The 24,677-nt window shown below is 41.6% G+C and overlaps 3 non-coding genes and 20 pseudogenes across 3 annotated transcripts; all 23 read right to left on the reverse strand.

The window, feature by feature from the left end:
• Positions 1–10,849: 10,849 nt before the first annotated feature.
• On the reverse strand, positions 10,850–10,964 carry LOC136739048 (U5 spliceosomal RNA). The gene has a single exon (XR_010812774.1). It is a non-coding gene; the product is annotated as a U5 spliceosomal RNA (small nuclear RNA).
• A 6,461-nt stretch (positions 10,965–17,425) lies between these two features.
• LOC136738885 (uncharacterized) lies at positions 17,426–17,544 on the reverse strand (annotated as a pseudogene).
• Positions 17,545–17,760: 216 nt separating this feature from the next.
• Positions 17,761–17,879, reverse strand: LOC136739030 (uncharacterized; annotated as a pseudogene).
• A 205-nt stretch (positions 17,880–18,084) lies between these two features.
• On the reverse strand, positions 18,085–18,203 carry LOC136738988 (uncharacterized; annotated as a pseudogene).
• Positions 18,204–18,415: 212 nt separating this feature from the next.
• Positions 18,416–18,534, reverse strand: LOC136739027 (uncharacterized; annotated as a pseudogene).
• A 216-nt stretch (positions 18,535–18,750) lies between these two features.
• Positions 18,751–18,869, reverse strand: LOC136738999 (uncharacterized; annotated as a pseudogene).
• A 215-nt stretch (positions 18,870–19,084) lies between these two features.
• LOC136738930 (uncharacterized) lies at positions 19,085–19,203 on the reverse strand (annotated as a pseudogene).
• Positions 19,204–19,423: 220 nt separating this feature from the next.
• Positions 19,424–19,542, reverse strand: LOC136738869 (uncharacterized; annotated as a pseudogene).
• A 213-nt stretch (positions 19,543–19,755) lies between these two features.
• Positions 19,756–19,874, reverse strand: LOC136738925 (uncharacterized; annotated as a pseudogene).
• Positions 19,875–20,089: 215 nt separating this feature from the next.
• Positions 20,090–20,208, reverse strand: LOC136738987 (uncharacterized; annotated as a pseudogene).
• Positions 20,209–20,419: 211 nt separating this feature from the next.
• LOC136738901 (uncharacterized) lies at positions 20,420–20,538 on the reverse strand (annotated as a pseudogene).
• Positions 20,539–20,747: 209 nt separating this feature from the next.
• On the reverse strand, positions 20,748–20,866 carry LOC136738879 (uncharacterized; annotated as a pseudogene).
• Positions 20,867–21,086: 220 nt separating this feature from the next.
• Positions 21,087–21,205, reverse strand: LOC136738913 (uncharacterized; annotated as a pseudogene).
• A 219-nt stretch (positions 21,206–21,424) lies between these two features.
• Positions 21,425–21,543, reverse strand: LOC136738939 (uncharacterized; annotated as a pseudogene).
• Positions 21,544–21,762: 219 nt separating this feature from the next.
• On the reverse strand, positions 21,763–21,881 carry LOC136739062 (5S ribosomal RNA). Its single transcript, XR_010812787.1, has one exon. It is a non-coding gene; the product is annotated as a 5S ribosomal RNA (ribosomal RNA).
• Positions 21,882–22,106: 225 nt separating this feature from the next.
• LOC136738961 (uncharacterized) lies at positions 22,107–22,225 on the reverse strand (annotated as a pseudogene).
• A 209-nt stretch (positions 22,226–22,434) lies between these two features.
• LOC136738962 (uncharacterized) lies at positions 22,435–22,553 on the reverse strand (annotated as a pseudogene).
• Positions 22,554–22,762: 209 nt separating this feature from the next.
• Positions 22,763–22,881, reverse strand: LOC136738923 (uncharacterized; annotated as a pseudogene).
• Positions 22,882–23,097: 216 nt separating this feature from the next.
• LOC136738868 (uncharacterized) lies at positions 23,098–23,216 on the reverse strand (annotated as a pseudogene).
• Positions 23,217–23,435: 219 nt separating this feature from the next.
• On the reverse strand, positions 23,436–23,554 carry LOC136738898 (5S ribosomal RNA). Its single transcript, XR_010812745.1, has one exon. It is a non-coding gene; the product is annotated as a 5S ribosomal RNA (ribosomal RNA).
• Positions 23,555–23,774: 220 nt separating this feature from the next.
• LOC136738888 (uncharacterized) lies at positions 23,775–23,893 on the reverse strand (annotated as a pseudogene).
• A 221-nt stretch (positions 23,894–24,114) lies between these two features.
• LOC136739000 (uncharacterized) lies at positions 24,115–24,233 on the reverse strand (annotated as a pseudogene).
• A 211-nt stretch (positions 24,234–24,444) lies between these two features.
• LOC136738951 (uncharacterized) lies at positions 24,445–24,563 on the reverse strand (annotated as a pseudogene).
• Between the last annotated feature and the right edge of the window lie 114 nt (positions 24,564–24,677).

The following is a 24,677-nucleotide window of genomic DNA, read 5'->3' on the forward strand; positions in this document are numbered from 1 at the left end:
ATGATAATAATATTGATGTTGATACAGACGAATACATCACATACTAGATGACAACCGCATAAAACTAATAATAATGAAAATAGGAATAATAGGAGTATGGAAATAATTTCAAATTATGGTTTATTGGTAAAAAATGAATTGAGAAACAAAGATTAATAACTGCCATCATTTACCCAACTACTATTAACTATGGTGTTGAAGGAGCTGCTGTAATAGTTATTGTAATGTTCTCAGGTATTTAAGTTAGATAAAAGGACAAAGATAAGCACATTGTTTTGAAACTTTGACAACTCCACACAAAAAGAGTATCTACACTAGGAAGTAAAGCTGATTCAATAAACACAGGAGATATGATGCTGCTGACGACAGCTGAGTGCTGTACTGAAATAATTTGATAAATGAGATAAATTGGAATCAAGATTATTATTATTTTGAATTGTCCCTTTACTAGAAACCTTATAGATTGTGCGAATGTCAACTAATGTGATAGAGATGCCTTTTATAAGGACGATCTCTGATGTTGTGTGAACCACACATTGTGTCTTCAGACTGATTTATTCCACATGGCAGATATGCATATTATGAATCGTGTCCTGAAGGAACCGATGTCTGACCCATATGGAGAAGATGCTGGTGTTCTTGTTGAGACACAGTAGGCCGAGGGCGCGGCTTTAAAGACAGCCTCACAGCAACTTGAACAGACCAATGCTGAGGTCCACTACGCTGAAGTGATGCTTGACTCAGTGGAGAAATAAGTTAAAATACTATAATTAAAGGTTTTCCAGATTATAGGAATCTACAATATATTGTGAAACTGCTCAGATGACGTCCGCAGTAGCACATATTCTTCTATTGATAGTTTAATTTATAATGTACTATTAGTGGAGATGTCACATTATTCAAATGAATAGAATGACAGCCATGAAGTCAGAATCAGTCCATTGCCCTTCACTTAAGATTTGTACAATGTATAATGTTTATAAATCAAAACGCAACAAATATATGTACAATACAGTTTACAAACTGAATTTGTAAAAAAGAATGTTTTGCTGACTTTTGTATTCTCTTTGAAGCAACAAAATGTATGTGTTATGTATGTCGTAACTAGGGTTTGACTTTTATGACCTGGGGCTGGATGAAATTTAATTTGAGATGCACTGTAAAAGCTCCAGGAAATTGCAACTGGCCACTGCACCTTCCATAAGAGAGCTCAAACATTTGCTAATGCATTGGTTGCCTCACAGGCACTCTTTCCCTGGTTTGCCCATGTGGCGCATGGTGTTGGCCACACGGGCAAAGGGGGGATGTGTGCATCAGTCTTTTAAATTGGTTTGCCCCAGGTTTTATAGTAACAGCTTAGCAATATTGTAGAACTTGCCACATTTGTCAAGCTCATAATCCTGCAATATGCAAATAGATTGTGTTCAAAAGCTTAAATGTTGTGGATATGAATATATACTTGTAATAATATATAGGTGTTCTAAATGGGTTGAAGCCTATCCCGTAGGAAGGCTGAAGTAGTAAAAGTAGCAAAAATACAGTTAAGGGATGTTATATGTAGATTTCGCATTCCAGGGAAATTTCCAGTGATAGGAACACTCACTTCACTGGGACAATAGTGCAGGAACTATGCAAAGCCCTGCGAGGTAAACAACATTTTCACTGCCCCATCAGGCTCAGTCAGCTGGAGCAGTGGAGAAACAAAATGGGATATTAAAGAATAAGCTGTCTAATATATGCAAACAAACAGGACTCAAACGTCCAGATCCCCTTCCTATAGTCCTAATGACAATGAAATCGTCAGCAAATTGAGAAAAACAGGTCTTTCTCCGTGTGAGATTATTATGGGATGACTTATGAGACTCTCCATCACTCCTCCATTGTCTGTAAGGGAAATGGACATCCACTTGATGGATGATGCTATGTTGTCTTTTTGTATGGGACTAACACGTGCTTTCGAAGCTGTCCATTCACAGATGAAAGCCGCCCAGACTGAACCATCCCAGCAGGTTTACCACCCCTTCCAGCAAGGTGACTGTGTATATCAAAGCACACAAGAGAAAGTCCTCCCAACAGCCCAGGTGGACAGGGCCCTACCAGGTGCTCCTGACCACCCACACAGCTGTGAAGTGCCTAGGAACGACGACATGGATCCACTCCTCACACTGCAAACTTGCCAATCGAGGCGAACAGCACAACCCTGGTGGAGAACAGAGGGATAAAGGAATTGTTCTTCCACATCAGATTTGACATTACTGTATGTATGCAGGCCCTTGTAATTGCTTTTCCAATACTGCCAACTGGTTATTGATGATTGATTTCACATTGTGGTACGAGTATCGAGTGAAATGAGTGCTATCCACCTCAACAACACAGCGATAACATGGAGCCGGCAGGTGATCCAGGTCACAATAGAGGTCAAGCAGTGGGAGGAGGAAGACGTGGTGGTCAAAGGTGTAGCGTAAGGTACACTTATAAAATTCAATTAAAGAAGTGAATTTATAGTATCACCTTATCACGAATCCTGGAATCTTGTAGAACTCAATTTCTGTAATAATTGGACGCAGACACCAATTCCAAAGATATAAATTGTCAAATTTATTCAAAAACAAAGACTAAATGTAGCACTACATTAATTATACAAAAGGGAAAAACTAATTAAAATTCAACTCTAGATCAACAAATCAAAGACAAATCACTTCCGTGACCAAATCAAAGACCATGGGATCGCATATGATAACACACAAATCATTAAACAAAAAAGGTTATAAACACATTGACTACAATACCGGTTAGTAAGACGAAGGTGAGTCTCTCATTAGTATTGTTAGTCAGACATTCAATAACTATGCAGGTTAGTATTTATGTCAGGTAACTTCTCGTTATATATATATCAGTCTCATTAACGTTTAGGTGGAGAGAAAGATCCTATCATTACTTGTTACCACAATTTCCCTTAACTGATTATTATTCAATGATTAAGGATAGCCAGGGCCACCTATAATCTGGTGTCTATTCACTTGTGTCAATTTCAGACTAAACAGTTAAACAGGAATGAGAAGATATTTCTCGGCGTTGACAGATTTTATTTCTAAAATTATCAACAAAACAGTTGAATGCAACACACATTTATATTTAAGAAAACTAAATGATATAACACATTCTAGAGTTATGAATCACAGATTAACATTTCTAATTGATTTCTCAAATGTCATGAATCACAAACTCCAAACTGTTAAACTTATGTGAACTTCGTCACAGAGAGGCCTCTCTGGCTTCGGGCTCAGATAACAGCACACGGCACGAGGTCCGTGTGGTTTGGAACAAAGGCAGTCCGGTTCGGCTTTGTCCAAGAACTTCCACTCAGTCGATGCACCTGGAAGTTGGGGTTTCGCGAATGTAGAGTCTTTTCCAAACAGATTTTCCACTGGTTTGAAGGCTCCAAGGTTGTGCACAAAATCTTCTTTGTAAGCAGGGTTCCACCGTAGTTACTTGAAGACAAAGTCTTTGAGGAAAGCAGGGCCCTGTTCGTTCCAAGGGTCAAGTTTCTTAAGACTCAAATAGCTATTTAAATGACTTTCGTATTCAGTCGACTTAGTCAATTGTCCAGCTGGATGGCTGGGCACAGGCGGGCAGCGCAGTCTGTAAAGTTCTTTATTTAATAAAGTCCTTTAAAAGAATTCTTCGTACGGCTCAATCTCCTTCTCCCAGTTTAACCCTTCTGTTGCTGGTAAAGACTTAGTTGGTTTCTGGTTCCGGTTCTGGCAACAGAGATACAAGTTGAGCTGTGGCAGCGAGTTACTGGTTTAGGTGAGAGAGAGAGATGCCGTGCGTTACCCTTTATACGCCTGTCAGATCAATAGGTGATTGGTTCTTTAGTTTGTGAGATTGGATTTCGGCTTCAGCCCCCAGTGTCCTATTGGAGGGGGGCTTGATTTATGACTGATGTCAATCCATGCCATCTTTTGGAAATGCCGGTTGGCACGGGTTCGTAGCTCTGTGTCGGGATTTCGGCTCTCGTCTATTTCAAAGAGTTTTTATTTCCTACAGGCCCCCTTCCCCAGACATCTCACAGCAGGGATTCCAAGCTATTTGGCCCATTCTTGGTGCCATCCTCCCAAGACTGTCACTTTGATGTAAACCAGTTCACATGCTGATGAGTTAAGGAAATCTGATAAATTTGGGGGGGAGAGGTCTTCTTTAGATCAGTGCTTCAGCTCAGAGCTAAAATGCTCTTATCAGAATACACCCAACATAACGCTACACTGGTTAATTCTGTTCTGGGAAAACCACAATCCTGCAGGTTTAATAAGTCTCTCTACACATCAGTCCCTGAGTACCTTCAACCAATGGTCATTTTGACCAATTAAGCCCAAGAATTGAGTCAATTAAGTTGTCATGGACTACCCAGTGAAGACATGAACTCACGACTAGGTCACACTGTGAGCTCACCAGAGCAGACATTACACTGAGCTCACTGTGAGCTCACTTAGCGCTTTTCCAGCGACATGGTGCCGGTGCTGGAGCCGGAGCTGCTGCTCGGCCTGGGATCCAGCTGATCTTTTTTGAACCGGCCCGCTTTTCCACCGGTTTTGACGTCACTGGATGTGGGCGTTCCCAAGCATGGAGTAGAAGTGGAGAAACACAGCAATAGTAATCAGCACCGAGGCGACTGCGTCTTTAAACCCCATTTAACATCACAATCAAACTCATTCCGCGTCTATGGCAAATCGTAACCCTAATGTTACAAATGTTCCCTAAACACCTATTTTGCAGGATCAATAAAAAATTATTAGGATTTTTTAAACTTTTACTGACACACATAGTTAATAGCAATGTGTTATAACTTTACCGAAAATAATAATCTGTATATCTTTAATTGTTTAGACGTTATTAAGATATAATGCATCTTTCACATAGGGAACATTTGTAACATGTTAGGAAAAACAAACAAATGATTTGAAAATATTCATAATTACAGCATACAATTTGTCAGGCTTCATAACAATGGTATTTATAACATACTCTGTAAAAATCAAGCAAATAGCATTTGTGGTTCACGAGAAAATATGTATATATAATCAAAGCTATCAGACTATAGCAGCCGGTGTATGAAGACACATACGATTATACAGCATTATTTGGCAGCTTCGCAAGACCTAATTTTAAACGTTGTTGGTAAGTTAGATAATTAGTGGGGACCCGCTATTTGCAGTTCTTCCCCTCCATAATTGCTAAAATAAAGTTTTACTGACATTTTATTGACCCTACCACTGCATAGGGCACATCTGTAACATGAACGCTACTGAATGGCACATACATTGAAAACTACGGAGAACTGAGACAAATCCACTTTACACTTCATAAATAATCTTAAAACGTTTCCAACCAAGGCAACACCCACTTGAAATACGTTCATTCTCATTTTTGGTAAACAAAAAGAGAGATTGTTACATATGTTCCCTATGATGCATCTACAGAGAGAGAGAGAGAGACGGACACTAACTCTCTCTCTCTCTCTCTCTCTCTCTCTCTCTCTCTCAGCTGGGAGTGTGTGGGAGGGGTCTGCAGTGAGCGGGAGTGCTGCTGAGAGCTCTGTCCTTTGGCTGCGTTGTTTTGTTGCTTTACTTTTTTCAGTTTGTTTATTTTGTCTTCTGTTTTCAGTGCTTTTCTTATTGTGGGGGAACAGGGGAGGGGAGGGGGGAGTACCGGTAGTTCTTCCCGGGTCGGGGGGTCGGACCCCCTGAATGCGTCTTTTGAAAAACTGACCCGACGCCATGGAGTCAAGATCGCTCCGGTGCAGTTCTGCCCCCTAGAGCAGTGTGTGTTAGCGGTTGGGGAGGTAGCAGGGTGTGAAAATATCAAGTCTGCTGCCATTGTTATCTTCTTAAAAACCACTGATCTGCTCAATCAGCTAGTGGCTAATGGCACAGTGTTAGACGACACTTTCACCCCGGTGTTGCCGCTCGCTGCTCCTGCCCGGAAGGTAACGCTGTCTAACGTCCCTCCGTTCATCCGCACCGGCTCGGGCAGCTGATGTCCGGCATTAAGAGGGTCCCGCTGGGCTGCAAAGCCCCGCAACTGAAACACGTCGTGTCCTTCCGAAGGCAGTTGTATATGATCCTCAATAACATCAATGAGGATCTTAATGTCTCCGAAGTTGGATCTCTCTTGCTGCCACCACCACGAAGATTGCTCTTTAGTAATGTTGGAAAGTCAAAGACAGCAACCGTCAGGGTTCTTGCATATGACGTATTCGTGCTGCACCTCTCTGCAAGGATCCAGGACAGTTTGTCAATGTAAACTCCAGTGCCTGGGAATATTTCCACCTAAAAGACAATGGTAAATAAAAAACAAGTTTATCCCCAAACTATTCTTATATTATGTTAAGTGGAATACATTATCAGTAAGGCTGTGATTTTGTTACAGAAATGTGTTATTAAAGACCACAGTATGTCTCAATTCTAAGTTTATTAATTTACAGACATAATAAAGTCAGTGAATCTGTGACACCCATAATTCAATTACATTCTTATTATCAACTATAACTATGAATATAACTGATAATGTAGCATCATTAGATTGTTTACAACCAATATTTGTTTTCAATATATATATTTTTACCTTGTCTTTGTAATATTGTAGACCAAGAGTGTTATACCTGTTTTGGTGATTCTTTGTCAGATTCAGAACAATTTGCTGTGGGGCTGTCAGAACCACTTGATGGTGACACACTTTTGTCTTCATTGCTGATAAATGTGGCTTTTGTTACAATTTTTTTCAGATTGTCCAAAAGGTCTGGAATCTCTGGAGAAAAAAACCTTAGTATTAAATGATAATCATTTATAGTAATATATTTAATACAAAGTGAAAACAAAACCATCAATGCCTGCAATTATACTTGAGAGACTTGCTCTATGTTATTGGCAAACTGACCTTTTTGTGGGTCATTAACATTAGCTACGAAAAAAATAGAAGAGATAAAATACAAGAATTACCAGGTCTAATGTAATGCATATAGTCATTAATGTAGGATTATGAAGTTATGTTGAAAAACTTTATTTAATAATCAGTATTATTAAACTATTAGACAGTGCACATTAAGAGTCTGTATTGTGGTTCTAGATTACTTCAGTATGATCAACTATAATACATTACTCTGGAATCTAAATTACTGAAGAATAACATTTATCAAGGTAAGGAATTATTTGCTATAAATAAAAAAACTTACCATCAACCATACGGTTTCGAAGACATTGGTTTTCATTTTTAAGTCTTGTGTTTTCCTTTTCGAGCTGCTTAACTTTTTGCTGTAGCTCAACTTCACTGGACTCTTTAAATGTCTGTAGAATATGACGGGATCTAATTCTTGAAGCTCCATCGGTTTTCTTTCTTATTTTGTGCTGTATTCAGAGAGGAAAAGAGTTTAAAATGAAAATATATATATATATGAATATGATTAAAAAAAAACAATCCTGCAATACATTTATTTAATATTTGCAGTAATTATCTCACCGGTAACTGTGGTTCATCAAGGTCACTATCATCTGAAATTTGAAGTTTTTTGTTTGGTTTAGGTACTCTCTTCATTTTAGGACAGGGCATTTTTGTTAGGTCATTAAGTTTTCTTCTTAGTTCGCCTTCTTTTCCTAAAATAAAAATAAAATAAATAAAACCCTGCATTATGTCCACAGATATTTGGGGATTATATTTATTTGTCATAAAAATACTGTGCTTTGACCATACAAATTAAGATGAACAGCCAACACTGAATCAAAACTGAAGTTAAATTATATCTGGTTTAATTTATTTTGTGATTTGGGGGATTTTATTGTAAAGCACAACACACAATAAATCGTTCTTACAAATGCCAGTCAAGTATGACGAGTTTTTAGCGCCCTCACCACCACCTACCATGTTATAAGAGTATGTTAGAAGTACAACACATTAATAACTTAAACATTCATTTCAAATATACTGTGATTGTATATATCAAATAGCATGTAAAGACTTTAATGTTTTTTTTTTTTAAATAAACATTGTTACCAGTCATAATGATCTGCGCTTCATGGACAGGCCATCCACCTTTTGGAGGTTTGTTCGTGTCTCTCCACTCTGCTCTGAAGTTTCGAGTCGTCTCTTCGTCATCATCAGCAATGCTGAATAAATCAAAATTGCGAAAGCAAGCAGTGGGAATCACGCTGTAAGAGTCTTTGTCGACCCCGCTTTCCCACTTCACCAACGCGTGCATCACCGCCATACTACCTTCACCTTCTCGTCCGTTTTTTCTGCGCCTTTTTCCCCCGACAAGTCACGGCACAAAAAACAGTCCCGCTCTGCATTCTGGTACTTGGCGTTCTTAATAACACCAACAGGGTGTAATCGCATAGACCACTCGAGTATAAAGTACTACATATCCCATCTGTTACAGTTTTTTTTCTTCTTCTGAAACTGCAAGCGCACTACATAAAGTTTGGCAAATGAAGAAATTTGGATGATGAGTTTACAATCTTATAAACAGTATTTAAGTAAACCTAGATATGCAATTCCAAAAAGAACAGCATCGAGATGGAGAAACAGGATACAAAAATAATAATACAATGTTTATACTTTTTGTATTTTAATTACAGTATGTAATTATTGCCTTTTGATTTACATTTACAGAAAAAGAACGGCGGCAAACGTGGACTACCCAACAAGAAGCAACAAAGTTACTAAAATATCAGATTCTCAGGTAAGCTTCATGCAGCCATACATGTATAATTATAAAATCAATCCAAAAAATAGACCTTGTTTACCCTACAACTGATTTGAGTGTTAATTCTATTTAAGATATAAAAAAATATTTTGTTTTCTGAACTAATAATCTGTGAACATTCTATTATCTCTATAATTTTAATAAATACATTTATTTTATTATTGGTGGAACATTATATTTTTCAGCTCAGATGATTTCACATACCATCAATTTTTCTGTTAATAAATGTGCAAAAACAAATCAGATGGATAGGCCCCTACATATGAACATTAAGTTAAAGGCCTAGAGTGAGTGTTCTTCACTTCCAGTCATGGCGGGCCACAATCCAGCTCTTTGTAACTCATCAACAACCAAAGACCTAGGAAAAGGGTTAAATGGCTTCAGTTAAGCCAATTAGGTAATTAAGAGCTCAACTGGAAAAAAAACAGCAGGCATAGGGGTACTTTAGGACCACAGTCACTGATATAACCTACAATGTTGTTGTAATGAAAATCAGCAGACAGTGTGCCTCCTCCAGGACTAAGGTTGAGAAGCACTGGTCTTGAAGACCACAATAACAATCGACCTCAAGGGCTAGGGATATTCGAGGTGATGCTAAACCAGTCCTGAATGTTTAAATATAATGTTATTTTCTTGTAGTGTGCCGTTGCTGTTAATGCAACCAGTTATATTGAGCCATCAAATACAGAAGCTGACGAAAGACATCAACATGTAAATTTAGTTGTAAATTTAAAGTGTGTGTGAAAAGTATTTTGTATATGGAGATTAACCCATAGTTTCACAGATAAATTGTGGACCAGTGATATTCAGGATCTTCAAAACAAGTCCTGAATGCTCAAACTTAACACTTCTTTTTTTAGAGTGTCGTTGCTGTCAATCCAGCCAGTGATGTGGAGCCATCAGATACAGAAGCTGATGAAAAACAACATGTAAATTTCCTAAATTAATATGGTGCATCAAAATACTTATTTAGCACTTTCAACTGTTTCTTTGTGATTCCTAAAATTACTTTACAGGCTGGGGCTGGGGGAAGACACTGCGCCCGCCTGGAGAAGCCTGTACAAGCCCCCCTCAATAAGAGAGCTGGCAATCTGCAGTGGAGGGTGTTACACACCATTATTGCTGTCAATTCTTTTATTACTGTTCTTAACCCTGCTGTGTCCGACGCCTGCCCATTCTGTGCTCAGAGAGAGACCGTGTTTCACTGTTTCAGCACTTGCTCTCGGTTGTCACCCATTTTTAGTCTTTTAACTCGTCTTTTTACTGATCTTAACCTGATTTTTAACACAAAGGTTTTTATTTTAGGGGCGCGATACACCAGAAAGACCAAACATGTGGACCAGCTGGTAAACTTCTTGCTGGGCCAGGCTAAAATGGCCGTCTATAAGACTAGGAAGAACAGAGTGTGTGGGGAGGGCAGTGAGGATGCAGTGAGAGTGTTTGCCATGCTGGTCAAGTGCAGAGTCAGACTAGAGTTTAACTATTACAGGCTGATGAATGATTTGGAGAGTTTTGAACAGGTCTGGTGTATTAATGATGCCCTTTGTGAATTGTATGACGGGGAGTTGGTTTTTATTATGTAATTCATTTATAGGGTTTAGTATTTGATGGTTGTTTTGTTGTGTGTATTGGGTTGCTTTCTTTAAAAGTGTACAGATCAGTGGCGGAGTTAATGCTTGTTGGGGGGAGACAAACAAAGGGGAACACTATTTTTTATTTATTTATTTATTTTCTTTTGTATGAATTATTGCGTGTTGCAAACAGGCAATGAAGTCTGATAAAAGTCAAAAAGTCTCTCTCTCTCTCACACACACACACACAGCCAGCAAGACACACAGAGCCAGCCAGCTCAGCGATGACATCACAAACATCTCTCTCAGGTGACTCCTATGACATCACAGAGCACGTACATTCCGTTGCTTGCCGTCTGTCAACCACTCAGTCACTGCCAGCCAGACTGGCTGGCTGACTGGATGGTGGGGCTGCTTGCTGCTGCTGCGTACCTTAGCAAGCTTATTTGCTTGACCGGCCTTCCTCCTCCGCCCACATGCCCACCTATGTCCGATCTGCTGTTCACCTGGATCACAGCTCCGCCCCAACAAGGCAGAGCCTCCCAAGAATGGTACAGACTCACCCACGATCCCCTCCACGGAAAGCTATAGCAAAAGGCAAAAGCATTATACGTAATGAAGAGGAACCCGAGTCCAAGACGCATCCGACCAGCCATACATATTTGTGTGTATTAAAGATCACATTTTATTACATTTAGATTTTCTGTACTTTATTACATCTTTTTGTGATTTTTAAATGTATTGTTTCTTTTCCTTATATATGTATGTATGTATGTATGTATGTGTGTGTGTGTCTGTGTGAAAGTGTATGTGTTTGTGTGTCTCTGTGTGAAAGTGAGTGTGTGTGTGTCTGTCTCTGTGTTTGTGTGTCTGTCTCTGTGTGAAAGTGAGTGTGTGTGCGTGTGTCTGTCTGTGAAAGTGTGTGTGTGTGTGTGGGTGTGACAGTGTGTATGAGTGTCTGTCTGTCATGTAACTCGCACATCTGTGAGGGCACCATTTTTGCAGAAAGAGATGTACACATTTTGGAGCAACATATGCTGCCATCCAGACATCGTCTTTTCCAGGGACATCCCTGCATTTTTCAGCAGGATAACGCCAAACCACATTCTGCCCAGATTACAAGCGCATGGTTGCGTAGGCAGAGAGTGCGGGTGCTAGCATGGCCTGCCTGCAGTCCTGACCTGTCTCCGAATTGAGAATGTGTGGCGCACTATGAAGTGCAAATTAAGACAACGAAGGCCCTGTGCAGTTGCGCAGCTGAGGAAATGCATAATGGATGAATGGGGGGAAATCCCACTTGCTAAACTTAACCAAGTGGTGTCTTCAGTGCCCAAGTGCTTAATAAGTGTTATTAAAAGAAAAGGTGATGTTACATAGTGGTAAACAGTCGACTGTCCCAACTTTCTTGGTTTCTTTTCACTGCTAATGAGATGCTGTAGAGTGAGTTAGTTATATTGCTTTCAGGAGCTCTAATCGTATTGATGAGTTCATGCAGCATTTGTAATTGAATTTCAAAAAGAAATCCTTGCTGTCTGGCCTGTGTGTATGAGATGTACTCTGTCAATCTTTGGCTAACAACTGAAACATTGGTAGAACAGAAATGGCAACATAAAAAAGAAAAGTACATTTTAAAAGAGCACATGAAATAGGATGAATATACAGTTTTTTACAATCACTTTGTCACTAATTTCAGAACCTTGATGTCATTTTTCAAAACTCTAGACACAAAACTCAAAACGGTCATCACTTGTAACACAGGCTGTCCAATGTTCAAAACATTGCATTGTGCATTCATATCTTTAAAGAAACCTTGCACTTGCAGACTTGTTGGTTCAAATAATTCATTTATCATGAAATACCATAGTAACATTTATTTAGATCACCCACACAGAAGATACCGATAGTTTCACTGTGTAGTTGTTCGTACAATCATTAAATATTGTAGTACAAAATATGTGATACATGTTTCATTATGGTACTACACATAAATACATCACTGTAAAAGGACTAGTAGAGAGAATACTACAGACACAGTGGAATCATTGAACAAAATCTGAAATGTATTGATGCAATACAATCAAATCACACCATAGGTTTCTTTGAAGCCATGCAACAATAATTAGCTACAAAAAAGAACAAAACTACAGTAAAATGTCAACTGCAGTGTTCCTCACCTGGCTTAGTGTAAAACAAAGGATTGATTACTGTACTTCTGAATTTCCATCAGCCCTGTGTTCAGGTTCAGGTTCTCACAACCATTTTTCACAAGAGGCATCTTGAAACTGAACATACCTGAACATACTCAGTCATCAGCTGCTTCACTCTGTCTGCATTTCTTTCAAAAGGCACACTATACTCTGTGCTACACATTGGTATGCAGTATACAGTCATTTGACAATTGAGAGTAGCCTAATGTTTAGTGCATGCTGAAGACTTGCCGCTTCTCAGTACGGAAATTTCTGATGATTGAGGCCACAGTTGATCCTGAGTTGATTCTGAGGTTTGATTGAATCATTGTAGCTGCCTCAGTCATGGTCATTCCATGATTTACAACATGCTCTACAACTATTTCTCGGATTTCACTGGACACTATTTGCTGTTGCTGCCGCTGTCTGGTCCGTGGCCTTGTCCTCTACCACGTTCCCCCAACACCTCTCAAATGAGGCCCATGGCTGCCTCTCTGGTGAGGCCTAAGCCCTCCTCTATGACGAGGCCCACGACCACCTCTCAGAAGGGGTGCATGTCCCCTTCCATTCCTTTGACCACCACGTCTTCCTCCTCCCACTGCTTGACCTCTATTGTGACCTGGATGACTTGCCGGCTCCATGTTATCACTGTGTTGCTGGGGTGGATAGCACTCATTTCACTCGATACTCGTACCACAATGTGAAATCAATCATCAATAACCAGTTGGCAGTATTGGAAAAGCAATTACAAGGGCCTGCATACATACAGTAATGTCAAATCTGATGTGGAAGAACAATCATCTTCAACCAGGTTGGAGCGTTAGTTGCAATGCCTTTAATACACGCAGCGTGGAGAGGAACAGTGACTCAAGTAGATCCCAAAGTCGCTCTGCCTTCATTTTAACAGTCAGAGCTTTTATACACAAAAATCAAAGAGCTGGTTATAATCAGAAAGTCATTACTATGTTATCTTAAAAGTTAGCTATGCAGAATTTATATAATTATAGGACAGAGTTCATAGATCAACACATGGATTAGGGAGCAGGCACTTCAATCATACTGTTTGACATTGTCTCCAAGATTCTCATCGTAAATAACAAACAGAAATCAAACTACCTTCTGGCCTGACCTTCTAGCTTGACCTTATCTTTCTTAAGTATACAAGAGAGAAAAACAGGTATTAGAGAAAAAATTTCTAACTTTCCTTCCACACTGCAAACATGGTGTGGAAAAGTGCTACATGATGATGAATGATGATGAAATATTACATCCATAGATAATGTAGTCCAACTGGTTCATGCTCCTCGTTTATTGATGTCAATGGATCTCATTATCCTGAAACTTTCATGATCGAAACATGGAATATTGTTTGTCAGTTTCCATAAAATTATGCATTAAGAGTAATGCAACAGTCACTTATCATTTTGAGCAGCTGTATCAATTGATAGTTAGATCTTTGTAATGAAATGAATAGACAGTGATCTCAGATGTAATGTGTGAATTGCATTTTGAAATGGTAATACTTTGATGTTAAGTTGTGTCATTTTAGTTCAATGAACAAATGATCTGAGGTTGATGTGTATTGTATCCAAGCAATTGTAAAAAAGTGTTAGAGTTTTGAAAAATGTGCATTTTGATCATCGGGTGTGAGTTTAGTGTCTAGAGTTTTGAAAAATGACATCAAGGTTCTGAAATGAGTACCAAAGTGATTGTAAAAAAGTGTAATATCAGGGGACAGTGGCTATTAGTGATCTGGCCTTCCGTGGCCTCTGTATTAATGTAACAGGTCACATTGTATGTGTACACTGATACTTGATAGTATAATATAGTACAAGTAAAAAACATACATAGGTATCATAGAAGTATTTTGCAGAAATGATTATGGATAGTTATCAAAATGGAGAGGAAATGCTAAATCCAGTCTCCCCAGGCTGAGCTTCTATTGCTACACCTGCTAAGTGGCTGCTGGCCCCACTATATGGATAGAGCCACACCAAGTACAAGAGTCTCCCCATTGCTATTTATATCTCCCTATCCAGTCTTCTATAGGTGTCAGGGTGGGGTGCCTATTCCCCTGCATGCTTTGAAACCTATAGCACCTGGGACGCACACTTGGGATCCGGTTCCTCTGCCCCTCACATACACATGAGGAATCCCAGGTGCTCAACACGTCATACTGTCTCTTTCATCTCATGTGTAAACTATGGACAAATACATGACTAAACGTGTTTAGTTGCTTTTCCCAGAATGCTTTGCGCCACGATATGCAAATAACGGGGACTATGATTGGCTCCCTGACATTACCCACACTGCGACTGATGCTACCCATTTCACTACCCAACAAAGACCCATAATATGCGTGTGTCTGTCTGTCTGTCTGTCAAAGTATGTGTGTGTGTGTCTGTGTGTGTCTGTGTCTGTCTATCTGTGTGTGAAAGTGTGTGTGTGTCTGTCTGTCTGTCTGTCATGTAACTTGCACATCTGTGAGGGCACCACTAATGCAGAAAGAGATGTACACATATTGTTTATTTTCCATATATATGTATGTATGTATGTATGTATGCATGTCCAATTGCTTTGACAATACAAATGAATTGAATTGAGAGGGAGAGAGAGAGTAAGAGAGAGAGAGAGAGACAGACAGACAGACAGACAGAGAGACACACACACACACACACACACACACACAGAGAGCCAGCCAGCCAGCTCAGCGATGACATGACGAGCCTCTCTCAGCTTACTGCTATGACATCACAGAGCACGTACATTCCGTTTAACAAATCGTTAAACAAAAAAGGTTATAAACACATTGACTACAATACCGGTTAGTAAGACGAAGGTGAGTCTCTCGTTAGTATTATTAGTCAGACATTAAATAACTACGCAGGTTAGTATTTATGTCAGGTAACTTCTCGTTATATATATATCAGTCTCATTTACGTTTAGGTGCCGAGAAAGATCCTATTTGTTACCACAATTTCCCTTAACTGATTATTATTCAATGATTAAGGATAGGCAGGGCCACCAATAATCTAATGTCTATTAACTTGTGTCAATTTCAGACTAAACAGTTAAACAGGAATGAGAAGATATTTCTCGGCGTTGACAGATTTTATTTCTAAAATTATCAACAAAACAGTTTAATGCAACTCACATTTATATTTAAGAAAACTAAATGATATTACACATTCTAGAGTTATGAATCACAGATTAACATTTCTAATTGATTTCTCAAATGTCATGAATCACAAACTCCAAACTGTTAAACTTATGTGAACTTCGTAGCAGAGAGGCCTCTCTGGCTTCGGGCTCAGATAACAGCACACGGCACGAGGTCCGTGTGGTTTGGAACAAAGGCAGTCCGGTTCGGCTTTGTCCAAGAACTTCCACTCAGTCGATGCACCTGGAAGTTGGGGTTTCGCGAATGTAGAGTCTTTTCCAAACAGATTTTCCATTGGTTTGAAGGCTCCAAGGTTGTGCACAAAATCTTCTTTGTAAGCATGGTTCCACCGTAGTTACTTGAAGACGAAGTCTTTGAGGAAAGCAGGGCCCTGTTTGTTCCAAGGGTCAAGTTTCTTAAGACTCAAATAGCTATTTAAGTGACTGACACTTTCGTATTCAGTCGACTTAGTCAATTGTCCAGCTGTAAAACTCCACTGATCAGGTGGGTCTGTGAAGTTATTTATTTAATAAAGTCCTTTAAAATAATTCTTCGCTCAATCTCCTTCTCCCAGTTTAACTCTTCTGTTGCCGGCAAAGACTTGGTTGGTTTCTGATTCCGGTTCTGGCAACAGAGCTACAGGTTGAGCTGTGGCAGCGAGTTTCTGGTTCAGGTGAGAGAGAGAGAGAGAGAGAGAAAGACTGTCCGCTGTTCCTTATAGTCTGTCAGATCAGTAGGTGATTGGTCCCTGAGTTCTTGAGATTGGATTTCGGTTTCAGCCCCCAGTGTCCTATTGGAGGGAGGCTTTATTTATGACTGATGTCAATCCATGCCATCTTTTGGAAATGCCGGTTGGCCTGGGTTCGTAGCTCTATGTCGGGATTTCGGCTCTCATCCACTTCAAAGAGTTTTTATCACCTACAGGCCCCTTTCTCCAGACATCTCATAGCAGAATTCCAAACTATTTGGCCTCTTCTCGGTGCCATCCTCCCCAAAACTGTCACTTTGATGCAAACCAGTTCCAAGCTGATGAGCTAAGGAAATCTGATAACTTTGGGGGGGGAGAGGTCTTCTTTAGATCAGTGCTTCAGCTCAGAGCCCAAATGCTCTTATCCAAATACACCCAACATAACGCTACATATGTATGTATGTATGTATATATGTGTAGAAGGAAAATTAGAAATTATTTTCTTACACCTGTTTTTCTCTCTTGTATACTTAAGAAAGATACGGTCAAGCTAGAAGGTCAGCCCAGAAGATAGTTTGATTTCTGTTTGTTATTTACGATGAGAACCTTGGAGACATTGTCAAACGGTATGACCTACGTGCCTGTTCCCTAAAACCATGTGTTGACCTATGAACTCTGTTCTATAATGATATATGTTCTGCTTAGTTAGCCTTTAAGATAACATAGTAATGACTTTCTAGCATGTATGGATGTATGTATGTATGTATATATATATATATATATATATATATATGTATGTATGTATGTCCAATTGCTTTGACAATACAAATGAATTGAATTGAGAGGAAGAGAGAGAGAGAGAGAGAGAGAGAGAAAGAGAGAGAGAGAGAGACAGACAGACAGACAGACAGCTCAGCGATGACATCACGAGCCTCTGTCAACCACTCAGTCACTGCTAGCCAGACTGTCCCTAAGACAAAGTGTACAATACTTCAATTATATCTCCTCCAGACAGAAAGAGAGTATTAAGATCTACGATGATGTTACCCAGGAGACGTATAAAGCTTGCAGCACCTGGTATTTCCAGGAGGTCTCCCATCCAAGTACTGACCAGACCCTGCCCTGTTTAGCTTCCGAGATCTGATGAGATCGGTCACGTTCAGGACGGCGTGGCTGCAAGCTGAGAGGCCTGGCAGCATGATGTCTCTTAAAGGCGGGAGGGTTTTGACGGACCTTCCAGCAAAAAAAAAAAGAAAAGAGAAAAATGGAGGGAAAAATATCAGTGCAGCAAAGGGTGTTGAAAGTTGCCGGGTACGTGTACATTTCTTCAATTGTATCTTCTCCTGACAGAAAGAGAGTATTAAGAGCTACGATGAAGTTACCCAGGAGACGTAAAAAGCTTGCAGTACCTAGTTTTTCCAGGAGGTCACCAATCCAAATACTGACCAGGTCCTGCCACGTTTTGCTTCCTAGATCTGACAAGATCGGGCGCGTTCAGGACAGTGTGGCCGCAAGCCAAAAAGCCTGGCTGCATGATGTCTCTTAAAGGCTGGCGGGTATTGACGGAACTTCCAGCAAAAAAAAGAAAAATGGAGGGAAAAATACCAGTGCAGCAAATGGTGTTGAAAGTAGCCGGGTACGTGTACAAATCCTCAATTATAACACCTCCAGACAGAAAGAGAGTATTAAGAGCTACAATGAAGTTACTCAGGAGACTAAAAAGCTTGCAGCACCAGGTATTTCCAGGAGGTCTCCCATCCAAGTACTGACCAGGACCTGCCCCGTTCAGCTTACGCGATCTGACGAGATCGAGCGCGTTCAGGACGGTGTGGACACAAGCCGAGAGGCCTGTCTGCATGATGTCTCTTAAAGGCTGGAGGGTATTGATGGAACTTCCAGCAAAAAAAAAAAAAAAGAAAAACGGAGGGAAAAATATCAGTGCAGCAAAGGGTGTTGAAAGTAGCCGGGTACATGTACAATTCTTCAATTATATCTCCTCCAGACAGAAAGAGAGTATAAAGAGCTACGATGAAGTTACCCAGGAGACGTAAAAGCTTGCAGCACCAGGTATTTCTAGGAGGTCTCACATTCAAGTACTGACCAGGTCCTGCCCCGTTTACCTTCCGAGATCTGATGAGTTCGGGCGCGTTCAGGACAATGTGTCCGCATGCCAAGAGGCCTGGCTGCATGATGTCTCTTAAAGGCTGGAGGATATTGACGGAACTTCCAGCAAAATAATGAAGAAAAAAGAAAAATGGAGGGAAAAATATCAGTGCAGCAAAGGGTGTTGAAAGTAACCGGGTACGTGTACAATACTTCAATTATATCTCCTCCAGACTGAAAGAGAGTATTAAGAGCTACGATAAAGTTACCCAGCAGACGTAAAAAGCTGGCAGCACCTGGTATTTCCAGGAGATCTCCCATCCAAGTACTGACCAGGTCCTGCCCCGTTTCGTTTCCGAGATCTGACGAGATCGGGCGCGTTCAGGTCTGTGTGTCCGCAAGCCGAGATGCCTGGTTGCATGATGTCTCTTAAAGGCTGGCGGATATTGATGGAACTTCCAGAAAAAATAAAAAATAAAAAGAAAAATGGCGGGAAAAATATCAGTGCAGCAAAGGGTGTTGAAAGTAGCCGGGTACGTGTACAATTCTTCAATTATATCTCCTCCAGACAGAAATAGAGTATTAAGAGCTACGATGAAGTTACCCAGGAGACGAAAAAGCTTGCAGCACCTGGTATTTCCAGGAGGTCACCCATCCAAGTACTGACGAGGCCCTGCACCGTTTAGCTTCCGAGATCTGATGAGATCGACCGCATTCAGGACGGTGTGGCCGCAAGCCAAGCAGCCTGGCTGCATGATGTCTCTTAAAGGCTGGCGGGTATTGACGGAATTTCCAGCATAAAAAAAAAAAAAAAAAAAAGAGAAATGGAGGGAGAAATACCAGTGCAGCAATGGGTGTTGAAAGCAGCCGGGTACGTGTACAATTCTTCAATTATATCTCCTGCAGTCAGAAAGAGAGTATTAAGAGCTACGATGAAGTTACCCAGGAGACGTAAAAAGCTTGCAGCACCTGGTATTTCTAGGAGGTCAGCCATCCAAGTACTGACCAGGCCCTGCCCCGTTTAGCTTCCGAGATCTTACGAGATCGGGCGCATTCAGGACGGTGTGGCCACAAGCCGAGAGGCCTGGCTGCATGATGTCTCTTAAAGGTTGGCGGGTATTGACGGAACTTCCAGCAAAAAAAAAAAAAAAAGAAAAATGGATGGAAAAATATCAGTGCAGCAATGGGTGTTGACAGTAGCTGGCTACGTGTACAATACTTCAATTATGTCTCCTCCAGACAGATAGAGAGTATTAAGAGCTACGATAAAGTTACCCAGGAGACGTAAAAGCTTGCAGCACCAGGTATTTCCAGGAGGTCTCACATTCAAGTACTGACCAGGTCCTGCCCCGTTTAGCTTCCGAGATCTGACGAGATCGGGCGCGTTCAGGATGGTGTGGCCGTAAGCCGAGACGCCTGGCTGCATGATGTCTCTTAAAGGCTGGCGGGTATTGACGGAACTTCCAGCAAAAAAAAAAGAAAAAAGAAAAATGGAGGGAAAAATATCAGTGCAGCAAAGGGTGTTGAAAGTAGCCGGGTACGTGTACAATTCTTCAATTATATCTCTTCCAGACAGAAAGAGAGTATTAAGAGCTACGATGAAGTTACTCAGGAGACGTAAGATGCTTGCAGCACCTTTTATTTCCAGCAGGTCTCCCATGCAAGTACTGAACAGGCCCTGCCCCGTTCAGCTTCCGAGGTCTGACGAGATTGGGGGTGTTCAGGGCGGTGTGGCCGCAAGCCGAGAGGCCTGGCTGCATGATGTGTCTTAATGGTTGGCAGGTATTGACGGAACTGCCAGCAAAAAAAAAAGAAGAGAAATGGAGGGAGAAATACCAGTGCAGCAAAGGGTGTTGAAAGTAGCCGGGTACGTGTACAATACTTGAATTATGTCTCCTCCAGACAGAAAGAGAGTATTAAGAGCTACGATGAAGTTACCCAGGAGACGTAAAAAGCTTGCAGCACCTGGTATTTCTAGGAGGTCAGCCATACAAGTACTGACCAGGCCCTGCCCCGTTTAGCTTCCGAGATCTTACGAGATCGGGCGCATTCAGGACGGTGTGGCCACAAGCCGAGAGGCCTGGCTGCATGATGTCTCTTAAAGGTTGGCGGATATTGACGGAACTTCCAGCAAAAAAAAAAAAGAAAAATGGAGGGAAAAATATCAGTGCAGCAAAGGCTGTTGAAAGTAGCCGTGTACGTGTACAATACTTCAATTATATCTCCTCCAGACAGAAAGAGAGTACTAAGAGCTACGATGAAGTTACCCAGGAGACAAAAAAGCTTGCAGCACCAGGTATTTCCAGGAGGTCACCCATCCAAGTACTGACCAGACCCTGCCCCTTTTACCTTCCGAGATCTGACGAGATCGGGCGCGTTCAGGACGGTGTGGCCGCAAGCCAAGAGGCCTGGCTGCATGATGTCTCTTAAAGGCTGGCGGGTATTGACGGAACTTCCAGCAAAAAAAAAACAAAAAAAAAAAGGAAAATGGAGGGAAAAATATCAGTGCAGCAAAGGCTGTTGAAAGTAGCCGGGTACGTGTACAATTCTTCAATAATATCTCCTCCAGACTGAAAGAGAGTATTAAGAGCTACGATGAAGTTATCCAGGAGACGTAAAAAGCTTGCAGCACCTGGTATTTCCAGGAGGTCACCCAACCAAGTACTGACCAGACCCTGCCCCGTTTAGCTTCCGAGATATGATGAGATCAGGCGCGTTCAGGACGGTGTGGCCGCAAGCCAAGAGACCTGGCTGCATGATGTCTCTTAAAGGCTGGCAAGTATTGACGGAACTTCCAGCAAAAAAAAATAAAAAAAAAATAGAAAAAGGGAGGGAAAAATATCAGTGCAGCAAAGGGTGTTGAAAGTAGCCGGGTAAATGTACAATTCTTCAATTATATCTCCTCCAGACAGATAGAGAGTATTAAGAGCTACGATAAAGTTACCCAGGAGACGTAAAAGCTTGCAGCACTAGGTATTTCCAGGAGGTCTCACATTCATGTACTAACCAGGTCCTGCCCCGTTTAGCTTCCGAGATCTGACGAGATCGGGCGCGTTCAGGATGGTGTGGCCGCAAGCCGAGATGCCTGGCTGCATGATGTCTCTTAAAGGATGGCGGGTATTGACGGAACTTCCACCAAAAAAAAAAAAAAAAAAAATAGAAAAAGGGAGGGAAAAATATCAGTGCAGCAAAGGGTGTTGAAAGTAGCCGGGTACATGTACAATTCTTCAATTATATCTCCTCCAGACAGAAAGAGAGAATTAAGAGCTACGATAAAGTTACCCAGGAGACGTAAAAGCTTGCAGCACCAGGTATTTCCAGGAGGTCTCCCATCCAAGTACTGACCAGGTACTGCCCCGTTTAGCTTCCGAGATCTTACGAGATCGGGCGCGTTCAGGACGTTGTGGCCGCAAGCCGAGAGGCCTGGCTGCATGATGTCTCTTAAAGGTTGGCGGGTATTGACGGAACTTCCAGCAAAAAAAAAAAAAAAAAAAAAAAAAAAAGAAAAATGGATGGAAAAATATCAGTGCAGCAAAGGATGTTGACAGTAGCTGGGTACGTGTACAATACTTCAATTATATCTCCTCCAGACAGATAGAGAGTATTAAGAGCTACGATAAAGTTACCCAGGAGACGTAAAAGCTTGCAGCACGAGGTATTTCCAGGAGGTCTCACATTCATGTACTGACCAGGTCCTGCCCCGTTTAGCTTCCGAGATCTGACGAGATCGGGCGCGTTCAGGACGGTGTGGCCGCAAGCCGAGATGCCTGGCTGCATGATGTCTCTTAAAGGCTGGCGGGTATTGACGGAACTGCCAGCAAAAAAAAAAAAGAAAAATGGATGGAAAAATATCAGTGCAGCAAAGGATGTTGACAGTAGCTGGGTACGTGTACAATACTTCAATTATATCTCCTCCAGACAGATAGAGAGTATTAAGAGCTACGATAAAGTTACCCAGGAGACGTAAAAGCTTGCAGCACGAGGTATTTCCAGGAGGTCTCACATTCATGTACTGACCAGGTCCTGCCCCGTTTAGCTTCCGAGATCTGACGAGATCGGGCGCGTTCAGGACGGTGTGGCCGCAAGCCGAGATGCCTGGCTGCATGATGTCTCTTAAAGGCTGGCGGGTATTGACGGAACTGCCAGCAAAAAAAAAAAAGAAAAATGGATGGAAAAATATCAGTGCAGCAAAGGGTGTTGAAAGTAGCCGGGTACGTGTACAATTCTTCAATTATATCTCCTCCAGACAGAAATAGAGTATTAAGAGCTACGATGAAGTTACCCAGGAGACGAAAAAGCTTGCAGCACCTGGAATTTCCAGGAGGTCACCCATCCAAGTACTGACAAGGCCCTGCACCGTTTAGCTTCCGAGATCTGATGAGATCGACCGCGTTCAGGACGGTGTGGCCGCAAGCCAAGCAGCCTGGCTGCATGATGTCTCTTAAAGGCTGGCGGGTATTGACGGAATTCCAGCAAGAAAAAAAAAAAAAAAAAGAAAAATGGAGGGAAAAATATCAGTGCAGGAAAGGGTGTTGACAGTAGCTGGATATATGTACAATACTTCAATTGTATCTCCTCCAGACAGAGAGAGAGTATTAAGAGCTACGATAAAGTTACCCAGGAGACGTAAAAGCTTGCAGCACCTGGTATTTCTAGGAGGTCTCCCATCCAAGTACTGACGAGGCCCTGCCCCGTTTAGCTTCCGAGATCTGACGAGATCGGGCGCATTCAGGACGGTGTGGCCGCAAGCCGAGAGGCCTGGCTGCATGATGTCTCTTAAAGGTTGGCGGGTATTGACGGAACTTCCAGCAAAAAAAAAAAAAAAAAAAAAAGAAAAATGGATGGAAAAATATCAGTGCAGCAAATGGTGTTGACAGTAGCTGGGTACGTGTACAATACTTCAATTATATCTCCTCCAGACAGATAGAGAGTATTAAGAGCTACGATGAAGTTTCCCAGGAGACGTAAAAGCTTGCAGCACCAGGTATTTCCTGGAGGTCTCCCATCCAAGTACTGACCAGGCCCTGCCCCGTTTAGCTTCCGAGATCTGACGAGATCGGGCGTGTTCAGGACGGTGTGGCCGCAAGCCAAGAGGCCTGGCTGCATGATGTCTCTTAAAGGCTGGCGGGTATTGACGGAACTTCCAGCAAAAAATAAAAAATAAATAAATAGAAAAATGGAGGGAAAAATATCAGTGCAGGACAGGGTGTTGAAAGTAGCCGGGTACATGTACAATTCTTCAATTATATCTCCTCCAGACTGAATGAGAGTATTAAGAGCTACGCTGAAGTTACCCAGGAGACGTAAAAGCTTGCAGCACCAGGTATTTCCAGGAGGTCTCACATTCAAGTACTGACCAGGTCCTGCCCCGTTTAGCTTCCGAGATCTGACGAGATCGGGCGCGTTCAGGACGGTGTGGCCGCAAGCCGAGATGTCTGGCTGCATGATGTCTCTTAAAGGCTGGCGGTTATTGACGGAATTTCCAGCAAAAAAAAAAAAAAAAAAAAATAGAAAAATGGAGGGAAAAATATCAGTGCAGGAAAGGGTGTTGAAAGTAGCCGGGTACGTGTACAATTCTTCAATTATGTCTTCTCCAGACAGAAAGAGAGTATTAAGAGCTACGATGAAGTTCCCCAGGAGACGTAAAAAGCTGGCAGCACCTGGTATTTCCAGGAGATCTCCCATCGAAGTACTGACCAGGCCCTGCCCCGTTTAGTTTCCGAGATCTGACGAGATCGGGCGCGTTCAGGACTTTGTGTCCGCAAGCCGAGAGGCCTGGCTGCATGATGTCTCTTAAAGGTTGGCGGGTATTGACGGAACTTCCAGCAAAAAAAAAAAAAAGAAAAATGGATGGAAAAATATCAGTGCAGCAAAGGGTGTTGAAAGTAGCCGGGTACATGTACAATTCTTCAATTATATCTCCTGCAGACTGAAAGAGAGTATTAAGAGCTACGATGAAGTTACCCAGGAGACGTAAAAGCTTGCAGCACCAGGTATTTCCAGGAAGTCTCACATTCATGTACTGACCAGGTCCTGCCCCGTTTAGCTTCCGAGATCTGACGAGATCGGGCGCGTTCAAGATGGTGTGGCCGCAAGCCGAGATGCCTGGCTGCATGATGTCTCTTAAAGGCTGGCGGGTATTGACGGAATTTCCAGCAAAAAAAAAAAAAAAAAAATAGAAAAATGGAGGGAAAAATATCAGTGCAGGAAA

Source organism: Amia ocellicauda, unplaced genomic scaffold, assembly GCF_036373705.1.
Source record: "Amia ocellicauda isolate fAmiCal2 unplaced genomic scaffold, fAmiCal2.hap1 HAP1_SCAFFOLD_59, whole genome shotgun sequence".
NCBI lineage: Eukaryota > Metazoa > Chordata > Actinopteri > Amiiformes > Amiidae > Amia > Amia ocellicauda.